This window comes from Papio anubis, chromosome 6 (genome assembly GCF_008728515.1).
Source record: "Papio anubis isolate 15944 chromosome 6, Panubis1.0, whole genome shotgun sequence".
Taxonomy (NCBI): Eukaryota; Metazoa; Chordata; class Mammalia; order Primates; family Cercopithecidae; genus Papio; species Papio anubis.
The window spans coordinates 4,962,687-4,977,191 of NC_044981.1; the positions used below are offsets into that span (position 1 = coordinate 4,962,687).

The 14,505-nt window shown below is 41.6% G+C and overlaps 1 long non-coding RNA gene and 1 pseudogene across 1 annotated transcript in view; both read right to left on the reverse strand.

Moving 5' to 3' along the window:
- Positions 1–14,505, reverse strand: part of LOC103883428 — a 32,027-nt gene extending 17,522 nt beyond the window's left edge. The window contains exons 1-2 of the long non-coding RNA XR_645657.4: positions 14,330–14,505; positions 13,503–13,594 (exon numbers count right to left, since the gene is read on the reverse strand). This is a non-coding gene — a long non-coding RNA (uncharacterized LOC103883428). The remainder of the gene's footprint in view (positions 1–13,502; positions 13,595–14,329) is intronic.
- On the reverse strand, positions 970–5,601 carry LOC101026766 (annotated as a pseudogene).

Genomic DNA, 14,505 nt, shown 5'->3' on the forward strand with positions numbered 1-14,505 from the left:
AAAGGTGGGGGCAGAAATAAGGGTGACAAATGAATCAGCCTTCCCACCTTGCTCAGAAAAGTTGCTATTCCAGCAAGCCCTGAATGGCAAATTAGATGTGATATCTATGTTTGTCTGTTTGTCTTTAGTCATCTTATAATTTTATTTTATTTTTAAAATAATTAATATGTTTTATTTTTGGAGCAGTTTTAGGTTAACAGACAAACTGAGCGGAAGGTTCAGCTTTCCCATACACCCCTTGGCAACCCAAGCTCATTGTTTGCTCTGTTAACAATGAACATGAATGTAATGTATTTGTTTCAGGTGATGAGACATTGATACATTCTTTTGTATCATATATTTTTAAATTTAATTAACTTTTTGCTTAAAATTTTTTTTAATAGAGACGAGGGTCTCACTATATTGGTCAGACTGGTCTTGAACTCTTGGCCTCAAGGCAGTCCTCTTGCCTCAGCCTCCCGAAGTGCTAGGACTACAGGGATGAACCATTGTGGCTAGCCTTATTACTATTTTTAGTTGAAACACAATTGTACATATTTATGCGGTACAGTGTGATATTTCAATTCATGTATACAATGTGTAGTGATCAAATCAGGGTAATTAAGCTGTCCATCACCTAAAACATTCATCATTTCTTTGTGTTGGGAACATTAAAATGTGCTCTTCTAGCTGGATACATTATTTTAAACTAAAGTCCATCGTTTACATTAAGGCTTAGTCTTGGTGTTGCACATTCTACAGGGTTTTTCTTTTCTTTTTTTTTTTTTTGAGACGGAGTCTTGCTCTGTCGCCCGGGCTGGAGTGCAGTAGCACCAACTCGGCTCACTGCAGGCTCTGCCTCCCGGGTTCACGCCATTCTCCTGCCTCAGCCTTCCAAGCAGCTGGGACTACAGGCACCCGCCACCTCGCCCGGCTAATTTTTTTGTATTTTTAGTAGAGACGGGGTTTCACCGTGTTAGCCAGGATGGTGTCGATCTCTTGACCTCATAATCTGCCCGCCTCGGTCTCCCAAAGTGCTGAGATTACAGGCGTGAGCCACCGCACCCGGCCCATTCTACGGGTTTTAATAATGTTATGCATCCACCATTACAGCGGCATGCAGAATAGTTTCACTGCCCTCAAACCTCTGTGCTCTGCCTACTCATCCCTCTCTCCTCTAAACCATGGCACCCCTGCTCTTCCTAGCTCCAAGTTTCGCCTTTTCCAGAATGTCATAGTGAGAATCATACAGTATATAGTCTTTTCAAGCTTCTTTCACTTAGTCATATGCACTTCAGTTTTCTCCCTTTTTGTGGCTTGACAGTGTGTTCCTCTTTACTGCTGAATAATATTCCACTGTCTAGATATACTACAGTTTATTTATGCATTCACCTACTGAAGGACATCTTCGTTGCTTCCAAGCTTTGGCTTCAAATTTATTTATTTATTTTTATTTAAAATATTTTAATTTCTAAAAAAGTTTAAATCATATTAAAATTTAAACAATTTCATTGTACAGTACTTGACAATACATTTCAACCAACTGAAATGCAAAACAAATCAGTAAATCAGGTTTTGTTTACTTTCTAAGCTTAATAATAAACAGACTCTTGCTCCTCAAGAAGATGCAAAAATCAGCAACAGTGAAAGTGAAATATTTAAATAGGAATCTGAAACAAAACGAATTCAATCTGATCAAATCCACAATTAATTGAAGTTTTCATTTTATTCGATTGTGAATAAAATAGCAGCCACTATTTCATCCAATATACCAATGATATCAACTAAATGATCTGCCTGGCATGTGCAAAACAAGAACAGTTATCTTCTGCTGAAAGGATGTGAGCTTTCAAATTTGGTTTTCATGTCATAGTTTCCAAATAAACTGCTCCACCAAAAACAACAGTGTAGGTGCTACATATCTTCCAGGGTTTCATCATATAGCCATTTATAAGCACAATCTTTGGAACACTCTATAGTTTCAAAAAGTTTTTTGAAGTTTTGAGGGTACACGTTAGTTATTTTCTCTTCTTCCTTTTTTCCTATTTGCGGCAATATATCCATTGCATCAAGTGGAGTCAGTGAACGTAAGTGGTCTATTACATTGGCACTGCGCCTCACAAAACAGTGCTTTAACATGTGAAAAAATATATTATAGTGAATAAGTGTTAAGTTCTTGGTAAATAAATTTCCACAAGGAGTCATTCGAATAAGATACAGATTGTGTTGTAATAGTTCTAATAATTCCCTATGCTTTGGGTTTTCCAGCCGCCCATTTCGGGTGTACACATCAAATGATGACCAAGGCTCCATGAGCAGAACCTTAATCTCACAAGCTGCGTGCCAGATAACACTTCATACATGATACAAGTCTGGATTTCGGGTATCTGCTGTTAGTTTCTGGAATTCTTTTTCACCAATAAAGATATTTCATTCTATTCGTCCAAATTTATATCTAGAAGTACAGGAATACAAGTCATATGCAGGTTTCCAAAATGCCCTTTCTTCACCTCTACTTGGGAACATTCCAGTTACTTTTCAAGGGATGCCTGCTGTCCAAGGAACTGCTTCTATTCCCAAATTCTGAAACAGCCCTTGAGAAGCCATAGCAGGTGGTTTTATTACTCCACCACTTCTAGGATCTATTTTAAAGAAGTCACAGTGACTCACTTGTAGTTTTCCATCCAGATTTTTTCCTAAGGACTCCAAATGTGCAATAAAAGTTTTGTCACTTTCAAGGGCAACCGCTTTGGCATCAACTTCAAGTAATGCCTGAGTCAGGATTCCAGGACCCAGATTGCACTGCAGCAATAGGTGTGGAGGTCTGTTTTGTTTTCTCCATACGATTGGCGACATTTGTCGCTGCCCACAGCGGGCAGCGCCAGGGTCTCAGCCAATCTCCGATTGGTTACGTAACGCTTAAAGTCTAAGCTGGACTTAGACATCTTCCTTGGCGTGTTCCTGAAATCCGGATTGGGCCACAGCTGCGGAGAGGAGTCAGACAGGCCACGGCGGTTCCTCGCCGGCAAGTGCTTTCCCGTCGCGGCTCCAGACCCTCAAATGCAAAAGTGACCAGCGCTCACCAAGGCGGAGAGCCTCAGCCAAGGAGGAAGCCCGGCCACTGGGATCCACATGTCCTTGTCTCTCAGGCCCTCTCCAAGGATTACCCAGGGTTGCTACTATAGTGAATCCCTAAATTTATTTTTAATTATATAATTGAAACATACATATATGCACTTGGAGGAAAAATTAAAGCGATACAGACAAAAGTATTATTTCTTTGCTACTATTCCACCTCTTCCAAGTTCACCACATTCCCCACGTGCATCTTTCTAGATCCTTCCTAAGCATTTATAGATATTTATGTACACAGAGTATGTTAATTATCTATGGCTGTGTAACAGATTACCTCAAACTTAGTATGTCTTTAGCAACAGTAAATATTTACAATTGTACAGCTTCTGAGGGTTAGGGAATTGGGGAATGTTTTTTTAGGGTGGTTCTGGCTCAGTTTCCCATGAGGTTGCAATGAACCCGTCAGCTAGGGCTACAGCCATCAGAGTCTTAAATCTGCTTCCAAGGAGGTTAACTCACATGGCTGGCAAATTGATGCTGGTTGCTCTGAAGGGCTGCTTGAGTGTTCTCACAACATGGCGGCCAGCTTCCTCAAAGCAGGGGAGGGTTGGGGGAGTGCTCAGCTCTTCTGTGACTCAGCCTTGGACGTTACACATTACCACTTGTGCAGCCTCCAGTTGGTGACATGGGCTATGGGAGAGGTGTGAACACCAGGAGGCAAGGCTTGGCGACTGTTTTATAAAGACTGACTACCATGTAGAGAAACTAATGGATTTTTTTGTAGTTTTTGTGGAAAGCTTTACATTTGGGAAAAGGAAAAGTTACAAATCTTAATCGTTTTTAAGCTTTACTGATACACACAAAGCAAGCAGTATTAAAACACATCGCATGCCAGTTTGTAGCAAACAATCTGTGTTGAGGAATTTTAGCCATCATAGTAGTGAAAAAATGATTACATATATAGTGTGATGATTTAAACTTTGTGAGAACTGATCTGTTAAGGTTTGGATATGGGAAGATTGCAGGAATAAATTAACTTTCACATACTTAAAATCTCCTCACAAGAACACCCTACATTTATCACAGTGCTGAAGGTGCTACGGAAAGCACACGCTTACGGAAAACAGGCTCTAAGTTTTATTTTTCCTTTATAAAGGCAACCCTCTTGCCCCTACTCTGATTTATTTTAGGTTTGGGCTCATTCATTTTGACCCAGGTGGTTGGGTTTCTCCTTATTTACAAACAGGTGTTTGCCTTACAATTCTGTTGTCTATTCCCCGTCACGCTGCATGAGGTCAAAGTAGAGGTCTGTTTGGAAATGCGACGTCAAACGTCGTCCGCTGGGGAGCAGAGCAAAGGTAAACACGGTGGAAGGTCCTGCAGCAGCAGCCAGCCAGACAGAGTCAGGACTTGCCTGGGATCACAAACGCCTCCTGCCAGCGTGCCAGCCCCTCACCCCACACAGAACCACGGGCCGCTGTTTACTGTTCTGACCTCACAGTGCCATGACTACTGATCACGGGTGAGCGCAAACACAAGAGTACAACAGTGTGATGGTCCAGAGGAAAACTCACATCAAAACACCTGTTGGTATCTTCTGACGTCCTAGGTTCAAATGTCCCATGACCTTGGGGCTTGGCTCTTCCATGCCCCAGCCCTTCCAAACGGCACACTCAGGGCCCACTGCATGCTGTCTCTGCAGCAGACCCTGTGCACGTTACTTAATCCCATTGGAAAGGGGACACTGGAACAGAGAGAAAGTAGAGGAGGGGAGTCTGGGGAAAAAATTAGTCAATCGGTATGTAAACAAACCTGCACGCTGTGCACATGTACCCTAGAACTTAAAGTATAATAATAATAAAAAAGAATTTTAAAAAATGAGTTATCCATTTGCAAACTGCTGATTTCATTGGGCATCGTGCCTATAAACTTTTTGTAAAGCATCGGTGATTTCACCAGTCTTCCACCCAAACTTCACCATAAGTTTGATGTTTCTTCTTGCTTCAATTTTAGCAGGATTCATGTTTCTCTGATAGAGGGGTCTTTTCAAACTGATGTCTTACCCTTCTTACAGCCTCAACCTAGATCCTGTTCAGACATGCTACAACAAGTTAGTACAAGTTTATTTGGTGCAAAAAAAAAAAAAAAAGGAAATCCATGCATAGTTTTAAAATAATATGCATTTTTCATGAGCTTTTTGAAGACCCATTGTATACTTACGCTGTTCCACGTGGAAAAGCTTCCATACCAAATGCCGTAAGGCAGCGTCGCAAACATTTTGTTCTAAGGATTTCTTTTCACTCTTCAAAGTTGTTAAGGATCCCAAGACCATCAGTTTATTTGGGTTATATCTACTAATGTGTACTCTGTTAGAAATTAAAACTCAGATATTGTAAAGATATTAATTTGTTAAAAAACAAAAGTAATAAACATCTACATGTTAACATAAAAAAACTAGTCAGTCGGTTCATATCTAATGAGTACTTACGATATCCAAAGCTTTATATTTTCCACAATACATATATCATCAGCTATACTATATATACACACACATGTATATATACATATATATACACACGTATATACATATATATACACACACACATATATACACATATACACACACACACACACATATATATATGGGGTTTTTTTGGAGGGGTTTTTTTTGTTTGTTTTATTTTGAGACAGAGTCTTGCTCTGTCACCAGGCTGGAGTGTGGTGGCATGATCTCAGCTCACTGCAACCTCCACCTCCCGGATTCAAGCAACCCTTTGCCTTAGCCTCCCAAGTAGCTGGGACTACAGGCACGCGCCACCATGCCTGGCTAATTTTTTGTATTTTAGTAGAGACAGGATTTCGCCATGTTGGCCAGGCTTGTCTCCATCTCCTGACCTCATGATCTGCCCGCCTCGGGCTCCCAAAGTGCTGGGATTACAGGTGTGAGCCACAGTGCCCGGCCTACACTATGTATTTTATGTATTTATTTGCATATTGTTTGTCTCCCTTTCCCAGACAATAGAATATGAACTCCCCAAAGGGAAGGATTTGTATCTGTTTTATTTACTGCTGTGTCCCCAGCACCTAAAGGCATGTCACACAGCCAGCATGCAATAACTATGAGTTGAGTTAATGAATGGAAGCGCCGTGCTGATATGTCATCACAGCAAACAATTAGTGTGCACCAAAACATGCTAGGCTTAGCAATTTGCATGAGTTTTCCTGTTTCAATGTTCATAATGGAGCAACACTACGACGCAGGCTCTAACATTATCCCATTTTACAGATGAGGAAACTGCAGCTCAGAAAGGCCATGTAACTTGCAGACACAGTGGCATTGGGGTTTAATCCCAGGTGTTCTGTCTTCTAGGTCTTTAGTTCAGACCAAGCCTCCAAAGCCACACTCTAGGAAAGTTACAAAGACCAATTAGATACAGTCCCTGTTTTGCAAGCAGAATATGCTAGTTGGAGATAAAATCTGAAAGTAAGTCAGAACCAACCAGGGCACTAATGGTATAAAGTGTGATGGAGGGTGCAGGAGTGAAAATGGGCGGGCAGAAAAAGATAAACAGCAAGATGTTTAATAACAGTGTTATTGCTAGATGGTGAAAGTATAAATGTTTGATGTTTTTATTTCCTACTTTAGCTTATGTTTTCTAATTTTTCCATAATAAACAAGTATTGTTTGTAATAAGTATTGTAATTATTACAAGTATTGTCATATAGAAAAAATATATTTATCTTAAGAAATTTTCTCTTGAAAATTTAAAACAGGCTGGGCGCAGTGGCTTGCACCTGTAATCCCAGCACTTTGAGAGGCTGAGAGGGGAGGATTGCTGGAGGCCAGCAGTTCAGAACTAACCTGGTCAGCATAGCGATACACAATCTACACCAAAGGAAAAAGAAATTACTTGGGCATGGTGGGGCATGCCTGTAGTCCCAGCTACTTGGGATGCTGAGGTGGAGGATTGTTTGAGCCCAGGAATTCAAGGCTGCAGTGAGCCATGATCGCACCACTGCACTCCAGCCTGGGTGACAGAGCAAAGCTCTGTTTCATATATATATATATATACACACACACACACACACACACACACACACATATATATATACACATATGTGTCTCAAAAAAAAAAAGAAAAGAAAAAGAAAAAGAAAAAAAAAATAAATTTAAAATAAATTTCCGGTTGGGCACGGTGGCTCATGCCTGTAATCCCAGCACTTTAAGAGGCTGAGGTGGGCGGATCACGAGGTCAGGAGATCAAACTAGCCTGGCCAACAAGGTGAAACCCTGTCTCTACTAACAATACAAAATTTAGCTGGGCATGGTAGCAAGCACCTGTAATCCCAGCTACTCGGGAAGCTGAGGCAGCAGAATGATTTGAACCCAGGAGGCAGAGGTTGCAGTGAGCTGAGATCTTGCCATTGCATTCCAGCCTGGGTGACAGGGTAAGAATCTGTCTCAAAAAAAAAAATAAAAAGTTTCTGAGGTAAGTGTCTAAGATAAGCTTCTTTCCTATCTTTCCATTTTCCCTCCCTCAAAGTGAACTCTTATTACTAGTTTTGGGATAACCTTTCAATGACAGTCTGTGCATAAAAGTCACATACAATTACAGCTATTTAAAAATTTTTTTTATACCACACTAAATTCAACTTTAACCCAAGGGCTGGCTACTTAGGAAGAAAATGTATCTTAGATTACTTTTCAGCCACCTCCAGCAAGCAGGGCTAGGACTCTGGTGAGGTGAGCCACAAGATCCATTCAAGACCCAGAACCTGGCTGATGCTTCAGAAAACCCGAACTCACGACAACCGATACGCAAGCATTACATACGTACGCAGTATTACGCAGGCAAGACATTACGCGCATATTACCACGCCGAACATGCGCAGGCAGACATGTACGTGCGCATTATTACGCAGGCATATTACGTACGTGCATTATTACGTGCGTTACGCATGTGCATTACGGCTGCATGTACATGGGCAGCAGCATACGCATGCGTATTACGCGTGCGTACATACGTATTGCACATATGCGGCAGACATTGCATTGCGTGCATATTGCAGGTATTGACATGTACGTGCATTAATATCGTGCTGATGTGATACGTATGCGGTATATACATGTGCGAATATATGTGTGTGTGTATATGTATGTGTATATATGTGTGTGTGTATATATGTATGTGTATATACAAGTGTGTATATGTGTGTGTATATATGTATGTGTATATACATGTGCAAATATGTGTGTGTGTGTATATATGTATGTGTATATATGTGTGTGTATGTGTGTATATACACATACACACACATATATATATATGTGAGACAGAGTTTTGCTCTGTCACCCAGGCTGGAGTGCAGTGGCACGATCTTGGCTCACTGCAACCTCTGCCTCCCAGGCTCACACGATTCTCTTGCCTTAGCCTCCCTCGTAGCTGGGATTATAGGCATGCACCACCATACCCAGCTAATTTTTTTGCGTGTATTTTTAGTAGAGATGGGGTTTCGCCATGTTGGCCAGGCTGGTCTCGAACTCCTGACCGCAAGTGATCTGCCCACCTCGGTCTCCCAAAGTGCTGGGATTACAGGTGTGAGCCACCGCACCCAGCTCATTAGCTGTTCTTCCTGATCCTCTCCCTCCTCCCCACTCCCCACCTTCTGTCAAGCCCCAGCATGTGTTTTTCCCCACCACGTGTCCATGTGTTCTCATCACTTAGCTCCCACCTATAAGTGAGAACACGCAGTATTTGGTTTTCTGTTCCTGTTAATTTAGCAAGAATAATGACCTTCAGCTCCATCCATGTATTTGCAAAGGACATAATCTTGTTCCTTTTTATGGTTGCATAGTATTCCACAGTGTATATGTACCACATTTTCTTTATCCAGTCTGTCATTGACGGGCATTTAGGTTGATTCCATGTCTTTGCTATTGTGAATAGTGTTGCAATGAGCATATGTGTGCCTGTGTCTTTATGATAGAATGATTTATATTCCTTTGGGTATATATCCAGTAATGAGATTGCTGGGTTGAATGGTATTTGTGTCTCTAGGTCTTTGAGGAATAGCCACACTGCCTTTAACAATGGTTAAAGTAATTTACACTCTCAACAACAGTGTAAAAGGCTACATTTTCTCCACAAACTTGTCAGCATCTGTTGCTTTTTGACTTTTTAATAATAGGCATTCTGACTGCTGTGAGATGGTATCTCATTGTGGTTCTGATTTGCATTTCTCAATCAAAGTTGTTTTTTTGTTTTTTTTAGATGTAGTTTCACTCGTTGCCCAGGCTGGAGTTCAATGGCACGATCTCGGCTCATTGCAACCTCTGCCTCCCAGGTTCAAGTGATTCTCCTGCCTCAGCCTCCCCAATAGCTAGGATTACAGGCATGCGCCACCACGCCCTGCTAATTTTGTATTTTTAGTAGAGACAGGGTTTCTCCATGTTGGTCAGGCTGGTCGCAAACTCCTGACCTCAGGTGATCCGTCTGCCTTGGCCTCCCAAAGTGCTGGTATTACAGGCGTGAGCCACCGCACCTGGCCAGTTTTCTTTTTGTTGTTGTTTTGTTTTGGTTTTGTTTTTCTTTTCTGTGTGGGTTTTTTTTTTTTTTTCTGAGATGGAATCTCGCTCTGTCTCCCAGGCTGGAGTGCAGTGGCGCGATCTCGGCTCACTGCAACCTCTGCCTCCTGAGTTCAAGCAATTCTCCTGCCTCAGTCTCCTGAGTAGGTTGGACTGCAGGCATGTGCCAACACGCCTGACTAATTATTTTTGTATTTTTAGTCGAGATGGGGTTTCACCATTTTGGCCAGGCTGGTTTGAACTCCTAACCTCAGGTGATTCGCCTGCCTCAGGCTCCCAAAATGCTGGGATTACAGGCGTGAGCCACCGTGCCTAGCCCTCATCAAAGTTTTAAACAAAGATAAGACCAGGTTTTTGTTTGTTTGTTTGTTTGTTTTTATTTTTATTTTTATTTTTTGTTTTTTGAATTTCTTTTTTTTATTTTTATTTTTTATTTTATTTTTATTTTTTTTTATTTTTTTATTATTATTATACTTTAAGTTCTAGGGTACAATGCATAACGTAGGTTTGTTACATATGTATACTTGTGCCATGTTGCTGCTGCACCCATCAACTCGTCAGCACCCATTAACTCGCCATTTACATCAGGTATAACTCCCAATGCAATCCCTCCCCTGCCCTCCTCCCCCTCCCCCTCCCCATGATAGGCCCCGGTGTGTGATGTTCCCTTCCCGAGTCCAAGTACATTGTTCAGTTCCCACCTAAGTAGCGAGAGGAACATGCGGTGTTTGGTTTTCTGGTCTGTGATAGTTTGCTAAGAATGATGGTTTCAGCTGCATTCATGTCCCTACAAAGGACACAAACTCATCCTTTTTTATGGCTGCATAGTATTCCATGGTGTATATTGCCACATTTTCTAACCAGTCTGCCACTGATGGACATTTAAGTTGATCTCCAAGTCTTGCTATTAGAATAGTGCCGCAATAAACATAATGCGGTGCATGTGTCTTTATAGCAGCATGATTCATAACTTTGGGTATATACCCAGTAAATGGGATGGCTGGGTCATATGGTACATCTAGTTCTAGATCCTTGAGGAATCGCCATACTCGTTTTTCTTTCCATAATGGTTGAACTAGTTTACAATCCCACCAACAGTGTAATAGTGTTCCTCATTTCTCCCACATCTTCTCCAGCACCTGTTGTTTCCTGACTTTTAATGATCGCTTTACTCTAACTGGTGTGAGATGGTATCTCATTGTGGTTTTGATTTGCATTTGATGGGTGATGAGGATATGAACAGACATTTCTCAAAAGAAGACATTCATGCAGCCAACAGACACATGAAAAGATGTTTGTTTGTTTTTAAAAGCAGATCCAGACTCTACAGAGCCTGAAGCTTTTCTGGTTGTAGGTGATCAGGGAGTGGCAGGGGATGAAGACTTCTTTTAGAAAAAGTTCACAGAATTTCCAGTAAAAATTAGATGGAAGAAGTATTTATTTAGAATAAAAAAATAACAAAGTTTAAACATTTAAAGACTGACATATACCACAAACATCACAAAACGTATTAAACATAATTTTTAAATTAATTGCATGACATGTCTCCATGCTACATTTTCCTTTACATTTTTGTAGAAAAATTTTGGAAGACCTTTATGAAGTCTCCTTTGTATGTCAGTTGTTAAAAAATGTAGTATGGGGCCAGACATGGTGGCTCACACCTGTAATCCCAGCACTTTGGGAGGCCGAGGCAGGCAGCAGGCCAATCACTTGAGGCCAGAGTTCGAGACCAGCCTAGCCAACATCTCTACTTAAAATACAAAAATGTAGTCAGGCATGGTGGCACATGCCTGTAACCCCAGTTACTCGGGAGGCTGTGGCACAAGAATCATTTGAACCCGGAAAGTGGAGGTTACAGTGAGCTGAGATAGTGCTACTGCGCTCCAGCCTGGATGACACAGCAAGACTGTTAAAAAAAAACCCATATATATATTTTTTCCTATACTATATATATATATATTCTCTACTATATATCCTACAATCTATATAGTATATATATTTTATATCTAGTATATATAATATATAATCATATATATATATAGAGGATTGTGCCAACAAGCACAGAAATCTGATACATTCCACTTCGCATGATCACCATAAAATAAAATGTGACTCTCTATGTGAGCCTCTCTAGAAAGCATCTTAAGGCACAACAGCTGGATTCATCAGAATGTCAGCAAGAGGGAGTGTTGGCAAGAGACCTAATCACAGAAATGACATCCCACAACTATTCAGTAGGCAGGGGGCTCTAGGCCCCGCCACACTCAGGGGAGTGGGTAACATGGAAGTGAACATCCGGAAGTGGGTTCTTCTGCGACTGGCTGGCCTTATACCTTCCTGTCATGCTGCTAGCTGGGGGCACAAGGGGTCACAGAAGCCTCCTGGAAGCCATTCTGACACTATTCCAACATCCATCAATGCCTCAGCTAGACACACAAGTGACTGCAAGCCACCTCTATGTACACCATTAAACTCATCTGTCCTTTGTTTGTCCTTAATTCACCTGCCCCCCATCTAGATCCTCAACATGCCACTGGCCACTCCAACACCATCTTATACAAATGGCCTTAACTGAATACAGTTAAAATACCTTACTTTTGCAAATTCTACAAAAACGTGGTTATGTAAATACATAGAAAAGAGGTCAAAGAGCACTGAAGCTTCAGTAGTTTCACCATAAATTGGCCTCTGAGTGGAAGCCATTATTACTAAGTTGGTCCAGAAAAATGGCAAAAAGGTGGTAAAATTTGTAAATTGTCTGTGACTAGCTAATTTTGATAACGAGGTGGGGAGAGAAGCACAGGTACTTTTTTTTTTTTTTGGAGTTTGGAAGAAGTTTATTCCAGTCCTCATGGATGGCTTTGAGGGGTTCAAGACTTCAGTGGAAGAAGTCGATGCAGATGTGGTAGGAACAGCAGCAGGAGAACTAGAATTCCGAGTACAGCCTGAAGCTGTGACTGAATTGCTGCAATTTCATAACAAAACTTGAACAAGTGAGGAGTTGCTTTTCTTTTTTTTTTTTTTTTTAAATACACTTTAAGTTCCAGGGTACATGTGCACAACATGCAGATTTGTTATATAGGTGTATATGGAGAAGCACAAGTACTTTTAAGGGAAGCGATTTGGAGGAGTTTTCTCTAAGGCATTGGCTTTTGTATACAAGGTGATGGTGGTGGTGGTGGTGATGGTGGTCATAATGGTGATACTGTTTTACTGCGGAGTGCTGATATAGTTTGTACGTTGTCCCTGCTAAATCTCACGCTGAATTGTAATCCCTAATGTTGGAGGTGTGTCTTGGTGAGAGGCGATTGGATTATGGGGGCAGATTTCTCATAACTGTTTTAGCGCTCTTCCTTTGGTGCTGTCCTCACAATAGGGAGCGAGTTCTCGCAAGATCTGGGTGTTTAAAAGTATATGGCATCTCCCTCCACCCTTGCTCCCTCTCTTGCCTGTGACCTGCTGGCTCCCTGTTCACCTTCTGCTGTGACTGCAGGCTTCCTGAGGCCTCCCCAGAAGCCAAGCAGATGCCAGTGCCATGCTTCCTGTGCAGCCTGCAGAACTGTGATCCAAATCAACCTCTTTTCTTTATAAATTATCCAGTCTCAGATATTTATAGCAGTGGAAGAACAGCGTAAGAAAAGCACTTTGCTCAAACAAAATCTTAGGGAATCTGCACATGCAAAACAGGTAAAAGTATGGCTCTCAGCTAAATGTGGAGCAGAGGGCCTGGAGCTCACATTAGCCCAAGGGGTTCCTGGGGAAGCTCTGCAGAACACACTGTATTAAGGGGGCTAGAGGAGAGGAGGATGGACACATGGTTGGTGTCAGATTATGTTGGGGTGAGGAGTTCGGAACATACTTGGTAGGTGGATATAGTTGGCATCAAAGATTTCTCCATCAGAGCTGCACCAGAGGACTGGAGGTGGGTCACACTAGGCAGGCAACAGCGATCTGGAAAAGGAAGGAGTGGACAGGAAGACATTATAATGAAAGGAAGAATGGGCACAGAAATAAGACCAAGTGGCCAAAGGTAGCGAATGAGAGGACAGAAGTCAAATGCTGTAATGAATCCCGTAAGAACAATGTTGAGTGCTACATTGCTTTAAAAAAATTCTTATTATGTTTTAAATTGTGGCAAAACATACACAACATAACATTTATTTACAACTGCTTTTTAAATTTTGCTGTTTTACAAAATAGAAAGATATTTGCACTAGATAAAGAATTCAATCTGCAATGAAAAGTAAGTTTCCCTCCCACTTCATATACCTTAGCTCCTCAGAGGCACCCCCTGCTAACTGGGTTTATGTATTATTATTGTTATTTTTGAAACAGGTTTCTCAGAAAAAACCTGTCACCCAGGCTGGAGTGCAGTGGTGCGATCATGGCTCACTGCAGCCTCATCCTCCTGGGCTGAGGTAATCCTCTCACCTCAGCTTCCTTAGTAGCTGGAACTATAGGTGTGCATCACCACGCCCAGCTAATTTTTCTGTTTTTATTGTAGAGACAGGGTTTCACCATGTTGCCCAGGCTGGTCTCAAACTCCTGGGCTCAAGTGATCCACCCGTCTTGGCCTCCCAAAGTGCTGAGATTACAGGTGCGAGCCACTGCTCCCAGCTATTTTTTTTTCCACATAACTATTCTGTACTTTGTTGGTTTTGTTTGTTTGTTTCCCTTTGAACTAACCAGCCAGAGTAGCTTGCATGTGACCGGAAGGAAGGTAGACAGGGAGAAAATAGCCAGGCCGTAGAGTTAGACCTTGAGCCAAATCCTGGCTCTGTTACCAATTCACTGATAGCCTTGGGCACATTTCTTGAGCTCTTGGAGGCTCAATGTATTCTTTCTTTCAAAATTATTATTAT